An 8070-nucleotide genomic window follows, 5' to 3' on the forward strand; every position below is an offset into this window, starting at 1 on the left:
CAAGATCTGGTTACCACCCCTCCCCCCAGTCGTGCAGGTCCTCACATACACCAAACGATGCCCCCCCAGATCCTCACATACACCAAACGATGCCCCCCAGATCCTCACATACACCAAATGATGCCCCCCCAGATCCTCACATACACCAACCGATGCCCCCCCAGATCCTCACATACACCAACCGATCCTATGTGAACTTTACCTCCAAATTTAAAACTATTGGTTAGAAAAGGTGGCTGTAGCCAATCCCTGGAGAGAATAAAAAGCGGGAGAGTTTCTGTTACTGGGCTGGGAGTCACAGGTAGGGACCATGAGGAGGAAGGAGAAGAGGAGGAGGAAGGAGGAGGAAGAAGAAGAAGAAGAAGAAGAAGAAGAAGAAGAAGAAGAAGAAGAAGAAGAAGAAGAAGAAGAAGAAGAAGAAGAAGAAGAAGAAGAAGAAGAAGAAGAAGAAGGGAGAGTGAAGAGAAGGAGGAGAAGAGGAGGAAGATGGAGAGAACAGGAGGTCTCCGTTTAGAGGAGACGGACCAGGAGCGTGTGCCTGAGTGAAATCCCCCCCGCCCCCAGAACAGACTGCTGCAGCAGAAAGAACCCAGAAAGACTCAAACAGCAAGTATGTGGGGAGCAGGCCTGGGAAGGGACAGCCTAGCGAACAGAAACATGGATTAGGGGCAATGGCCCAGGAAAGCTGAGGGAATAATCCACAGTCTGAGGTTCAAGCTAGATGAGGGCAGTAACAACTCAATTATTTCAGTCAATAGAATGGGAGAATGGCACTTTCTCAAAACATGTCTCTCTTGCCCCCATGGGCTACCTATACTACATTAAAAATCACGCATGTGCTCTCTCACGGGGCCTCTGCATTCTGGGCCACTTTTGACATCATGTCACTGGGTTCTGGATTCTGCTGTGTCCATCAGTCAATGCTGACTTTATTTTGCCAAAGCTGCTTTTTTTGTTTGAGACTTGCTTGCAGGCATTTTACTGGGCCAGTTGTGTGCTACCGAGGACTAAGCTGTAGCCCCAGGATTTTCCACCTGCACCACAGTTCCCGAATAATGACCTAGATTTTATTTATGAATAGATGCCGAGGCCAAGTTAGGCTTTGTCTCTAGCTAGTTCTTAACAGATTCTAACCCACTTATACTATTCTATGTCTGCCATAGTTCCATACTTCTGACTTCCTCTGAGTCTGGGTGGAGCATTTTCCTGCGCCTGACTCTCCCAGAGTCCCCACCCCCACCTCTCTCCTGAATGTCTCACCCCCTATTCTACCCTTTCCTATAGGCCAAGGGTTTTTATTGACAGGTGATGTTTCCACACAGTACACAAGAGATTATACCCACATCTCTTCCTTTAGTCCAATAAAAGGCTCTTTCTTTAGCATCAATAAACGATATAATAAGAACAATTATGAAAACTACATGCATTTGACAATGTTGGATAGAGTGCTTCATTATCTGGCCAATCTTGGCAAGTCCAAGGCTCTGGACCTAAATCATTTTCTATCGCGACTTGCATTACCAACCTTAATACATCTTCTTAGACCTTAAAGCATTTTCTTAAACCCTAAACAATTTAAGCTTAATTGTGAAACTGTAACTAGTCTTTGACCCCATCAGAGACCTGAGAAGGGTTAAGTACAGAGCAAGCAGCTTCCAAAACTATAGAAATGACAGAGGTCCTGGCTGCCTGTCAGTCCCCGGACGTTCTTCTGTGCCACTGCAGATCATCTCCTGCCTGCTGGCCCAGGAGATCTGACAGGCGTTTCTGTGAAGCAGGAATGTTGAAGGAATTGCCTACCTGGTCCTGGAAAAGCTCGGCAGGCGACATCTTCGGTGCCCTGTTTATTCACGGTTTGTTCTGCATGCTGTCTGACTTGAGGCCAGGGCAGGGGCACTTGCCACATTTGAAGCACACTCCGTGTGGCGGTTCTTCGATGCCCATCATTGTCTCTGAAGTAGAATGGGGTGCTACCGGGAGCTGACAAGTCTCACTGCCATGAAAAGCCTTCTATTAATAAACCATTTTAAAATGTCATATTCTGTAGCTCTCTGAGGTTTTTGAAGACCATCTATCTATAGTATATCTGAATTGCTTGTCTCTGTCTACTACCAGATTAACTTTGAAAACATCTATAGGAAGCTAAAGAGAGGTTATTTCTATAATTAACTAAATTAGTATCTACCATGACCATTAAGTTCAATTGACTAGCCACTAACTTGCATTTCTTAATTATCATAAACGGTTTTTAAGAGGACTTAAACTTGAATTTTTACATGAGTTGTAATAGATACAGCCCTTAAACAAGAGTTGGAACATACATACATGTAGTAACAAGATATAATCTTAAATCTGTATTAATATAGTAAATCCACACCAAATGTAAAATATCTGGCTTGCTAATGCTCTTTAATTTAAAAGTAGATTCAATAATCTACCCTTATCATTCCTATATACCCCCTTTTCCTTTTATCCCATCTCCTCCACCATGTTTTTAGCATTAGATAGGAGAAAAGGACGGATAGAGAAAAGAAAAACGAAAAAGAAATCTCTGAATCTAACCTTTCTTCTTTGTGTCCTCTATGATCAAGACCATTAACAATCCACCCACCAAATGGCCACAAATCATCCACTCTGCTCTTTGGGAAGGGTGCGTCATCCTCTTAAAACCACTTCCTGCTGTCTGGAGGTGTTGTTTTCTTTTGGGAGTCAATGAAAACTGGGATATCAGCCAGTGTTAAGAAAGCTAGCCGCTGTACATGCCTGTAATCCCAGCACTTGGGAGGCAGAAGCAGGTGGATTTCTGAGTTCAAGGCCAGCCTGGTCTACAAAGTGAGTCCCAGGACAGCCAGGGCTACACAGAGAAACCCTGTCTCAAAAAAGCCAAAAAAAGAAAGAAAGAAAGAAAGAAAGAAAGAAAGAAAGAAAGAAAGAAAGAAAGAAAGAAAGAAAGAAAGAAAGAAAGAAAGAAAGAAAGAAAAGAAAGAAAGGTAGCCGCCCATTTGTTGTTCAGTCTTTGTGGAAGTGCAGGGCGTAAAGTCTCAGCTGGAATAGTCTGTGGTGCTGGACAATCTAGCTGCCATTTTGAAAATGTCCCAGATTTTTAAGTGAACAGCACTGAGGCAGTCTGAGGTAGGGTCAGGCAGGGTGGTGGGGTAACTGTGCCTCAGCAGCTCAGCGTCCATTGCAGCATCTTCAAGGTGCACCTGTCAGGGCCGTTTGAACTTCGTTGGTGTCTGTAAACGCCGTTTGAACTTCGTTAGTGTCTGTAAACACAGACACTTCCAAAGGTAATAAGCATTTCTGAATCAATACATGTATGGAATGTGCAGTGTGCACAGATCTGTCAAAGATGATTTTCTGCTTTTTTTTTTTTTTGAGGGGATAAGACATCTGTCTTTCTTCATACATTAGTTCAGACTGTATAACCAAACTATAATATAAATTTTCACCCATGCCATTTTACAGGAAGGTGTGATGAGTCCCAAGGATTTTGTAGCCAACACAATGAATATTGGCCATGCTAAGTTAGAGTCCTGGCTGGAGACGTCTTTGTGTTTCAGTCTCAGAGCTTACACTTTACCTGCTTTGTTGGCGTTCTGGATTTCTTTCTTCTTCTCTTCAGTCAGGATCTTCAGGGGGGCTCTCCAGTCAAACCTGATGTTTATTAATTTGGATGGAATCCATGGCTTATCTTCTCCTTTTGAAACAAAGGCAAAACCTCTTCCCCAGTGCAACACATTTCTTTCCCTCTCTTCTGAGGTTCAGACATCCCAAATGTACACAGGCTGGTTTTTTTTTTTTAATTTTTTAAATATTTATTTATTTATTTATTTATTTATTTATTTATTTATTTATTTATTTATTTATTTTTGGCTTTTTCGAGACAGGGTTTCTCTGATAGTCCTGACTGTCCTGGAACTCACTCTGTAGACCAGGCTAGCCTCCAACTCAGAAATCTGCCTGCCTCTGCCTCCCAAGTGCTGGGATTACAGGCGTGTGCCACCACCGCCAGGCTGCAGGCTGGTTTAGTCCGCCAGTCTTTTCAACGATCCAATGTCTCTCAGCAGCTATTGTTTTTGTTTATTAGCATTAAAAAAATAAAGCAAATAAAGTACTATGTGATGTATGGGGGGGTCTTTGTTATCCCTTTGTTTATTAACCATCTCTTTAACAATATAATTAGGGTCTCCAAGATGGCCAGGAAGAGAAGGAGGCTTCTGGGTCTGGGTGGCCATGGCTTCCAAAAGAGGGTTAGCCTGTCAGCTACAGGCTGCTACATGGTGCATGACATCTGCCCAGGACCAGTGTGAGTATGAGCTGGAGCAGGCGCTGGAAGCCCCAGTAGACGTGCACTGTGACAGAGCCCACCCGAACTGGAGATGAGACCGCATGCTGGATCACCATAGGCAAATGCCTGCACAAGATGGCAGCATTAGCGGGCACTGCCTGCCTCATCACCCCGCTGGCACTGCCCCGATCACTTCCGCTACATCTCCCTGGCCGCTGGTGTGCTGAGCCTAGCCTGTTATTCTCTATGGGGTCTCCTGGCAGTTTGGCGCTGGTTCAGAAGGACAGCCTGCACAGCAAGAGACTGCACGGCACAGCAGCCCTGGCTGCTGGTGTACCGGGTAAGGAAGGGTTATGAGCTCTGCGCCCAATGACTGCAGGAGAGGGGAGGAGAAGCAGAAGCACGGAGCCCACAGGGCTCAGATCGCCAAAGCAACACTGGGTTTTCTCTGTAAAGCAACAACACTTGCGCAAGTAGTTGGTTTAATACTTGCAGTTGTTTTTGTTTTTGTTTTTTAAGCAAAAAGAACAGATCATGGGTGTGTCAGGGGTTCATTCAGCTCATTACACTAAGATAGCTATTTCCATAGCCCAGGAGCAAGTCCCAGGCTGTGGAAGTCTGACTGGGCAATGCCGTATGGATAGAAGCTGAGGCTATTTTCTTAGGGGTACAGACTTGCTGTGGGCTGTCTTAAGTATACTGTTTAACTATACCATTCAGAAGCCAACCAGAGGCTACCGGCCATTAAAATTATGAGGATTTCAAAGAAAAGCACGATTAGTTCTCCGGACAGCTGCTTATCCTCTAAGACTGTTAGCTATGCCAGTAACATGTCTTATGCCGTAATGTCTGAAATATTGCTGTATTCTAATGGATACCTATTTCATAAGCGCCATCAGTTTCTGCCTGCAAAGGAACCTTCAAGGTAGCTGCCACCTCTAATGAATGTGAAATCTCAAAACTGTTCCTTTCAGAACTCAAGGCAGAAGCCCCTTGGAATTCCGGTCAGGTAATGATTGTATTATGGATTAGCCCATAAACATACTTTAATTGTTCAATATCTACAAAATGAAACACATGAGCTATGTGCCATTGCTCTAAACAGAATCTGGATTTTTTTGTTATTTATTTGTTTGTTTGTTTGTATTTAATGTAAGTACACTGTAGCTGTCTTCAAACACCCCAGAAGAGGGCATCAGATCCCATTACAGATGGTTGTGAGCCACCATGTGGTTGCTTGGAATTGAACTCAGGACCACTTAGAAGAGCAGTCAGTGCTCTTAACCACTGAGCCATCTCTCCAGCCCCAGAATCTGGCCTCTAACTAGGTAAATTGCATCTCTATGGGTTGCCATGCTAATTTTTCAAGCCTTGGTGGACTTTTCTCACCTGGAACTAACTGCCTTTTCCGCTGCCCTTGTAGGATCCGGATCGGACTCATCCGAGGACTCTTTATTCTGATTTAAAAAATCCTCTAATTTCTGTTCTACTGTCTCTGTTCTAGCATGTAATTTTTCAGTCTTCTCTTTCTCTTAGTCTGTTTTATTCTGATCTCACTTAAAGAGAGTAATGATTACAATTTTATATATTGTAATATATATAAATACAATATATACAATTATAATCATTGCTGAACATGATTATTTTTATGCTGACAGTCAAAGCAAAGCTATATGGCATCTAAACGCCCCCTTCTAGAGTGTTTTCCATTTTTTAACATGGAAAATATTTTCTTTTTTACGCTCTTTAACTCTCTCCTTCCTCTGGAGACTTTCCTTTAGCTCTTCCTCTCTCCGTCCTTTGGAAACTTTTCTCTCCTTTCTAAGAGACTTTTTAAAAGAAATATCTAAACTCAGTATTTCACTGGCTGTCTGCGGTCAGTTTGTCTTCTTTAGCCTCTACACACCTTTTAGAACATTTTTATCCACATTTCTTTTTTTCATAATCTTCTATGTACATTTATTTATTTCTCTGTTATTGCCTTCTAGACTTATCTTTTTCTGAATTTAATTTTCTCTAAATTCTTTTTCATCTTTGTGTGGCTTAATCTTCTTAATGTGTTTAATTCTCTTTAAGGATTTTATTTTACTATTTACATCTATGGTGCTTCAGACCCAGTCTTTCCCCCCTTTTAGCATTTAAACATAACTTCAAATGTTTTTGTTACCTGATCAGTTAGTTCATCTATACTCGGATTTCTTCTTGTGTCTACCTGTGTCAGCCACAGCTGGTGCTATGCCAGGCCCCGCCCCTTCCCTTTCAGCTCACAGAGAAGAGGAGTCTCTGCCTTCCATGTGTTTGTAACTGGCATCAGAGGTACCAGCTAGGAAGGGCAACTCACCAAATGCCTGATCCCTCCCTGGCCTGCAGCCTTTCTGTGGGCTGAATTCAGCTACTCTATGTCCTCCCTACGTGCTCTGTACACCCCAGCTACAGCCCTGTGATTGATGGTTTGGGTATGCTCGTCCCAGGGAGTGGAACTATTAGAAGGCGTGGCCTTGTTGGAGGAAGTGTGTCACTGTGGGGGTGGACTTGGAGATCTTCCTCCTAGATGCCTGAGCATGCCCAGTCTATTCCTGGCTTCCTTTAGATAAAGACATAGAGCCCTCAGCTCCTCCTGCACCCTGCCTGCCTGGATGCTTCCACGTTTCTGCCTTGATGACAATGGACTGAACCTCTGAACCTGTAAGCCAGCCCCAGTTAAATGCTGTTATTTATAAGACTTGCTTTGGTCATGGTGTCTGTTCACCCTAAGACAAGGCAGAAGCGCCTCCTCACCACATCAACGTCAGATCTAGCCTGTAACACGCACTCTTTTCCAACCCTTCTCCTGAATCATGCTACACTTGGGGAAACCCAGTTACTGTGCCAAGGCTCAGGTAGAGATCAGCTGCTTTTCTGTTCCGCAGGTTGTGTGTGTGTGTATGCACTCGCATGCATGTGTATGTCTGTTCTAGATAGCTGCCTTCTGTACTGCCCCTGTGGTTTCTCAGTCCCCTCCACCCAGTTCTTAGGCTCTAAGCTTAGATTTCTAGCCCCACGTTGGGCACCAAACACAAAGTAATTCTTTGGAGGGCTATGTCCCTTTGCTCCTTAGTAATGACAGGGCATTCCTAGGTCTCTAGACAGAGACCTGGTATTGTTATTTCAAGCTGCAGGCACTAAGCTCAGCAGATGTTTATCTATCCTCACTCTCTATGGCTGCCAATGCCAAGCAGCATGGTCCTTTATTTGCATCTGAGCCTTGTCTTGGCTTTTCGTCCATCCATCCGTCTGTCTGTCTGTCCGTCCTATGACTCATCACAACCTCGCGGTAGATCCTCCTGGTTCATCCTCATGCTCTCTGCCGTTCCCTCCCCATGTTTGCTAACAGGCCATCAGCTTTTTACTGATAGTACACGAGAGGCTATCGCTGCACCAAGGCCCATGTCCTGTGTTACGAGCTCGCTCTACACGGTGATGGCACAGACGGTCCCGGGCCTGGCATAGTCTCGAGGTACACGCAGCCATCATCCTGCTCAGGGGTTGCTTTTTCAGCCTCCTGCAGTCTCTCCCACATGGCAGGCCATGGCCAGTCTGTGCAGCCCAGGGCTTGCTCTCTCCCATGTTCGTTCCTCTTGCCTGCTTGGTTCTGCAAAGCCTCGCTGCTGTCCTTCCTGCTGTGATGATCTGTCTACGATCTGTCTCTGCTCAGCAGTGCCATGATGTCTGGAGGAACTGCCCTCTAGTGCAGCAGTCCGCGCACATGTCCCCTCAAGGGGATCACAGCCCCGCTTTGC

The sequence above is a fragment of the Apodemus sylvaticus genome, chromosome 6, assembly GCF_947179515.1.
Source record: "Apodemus sylvaticus chromosome 6, mApoSyl1.1, whole genome shotgun sequence".
In the NCBI taxonomy this organism is placed as follows: domain Eukaryota; kingdom Metazoa; phylum Chordata; class Mammalia; order Rodentia; family Muridae; genus Apodemus; species Apodemus sylvaticus.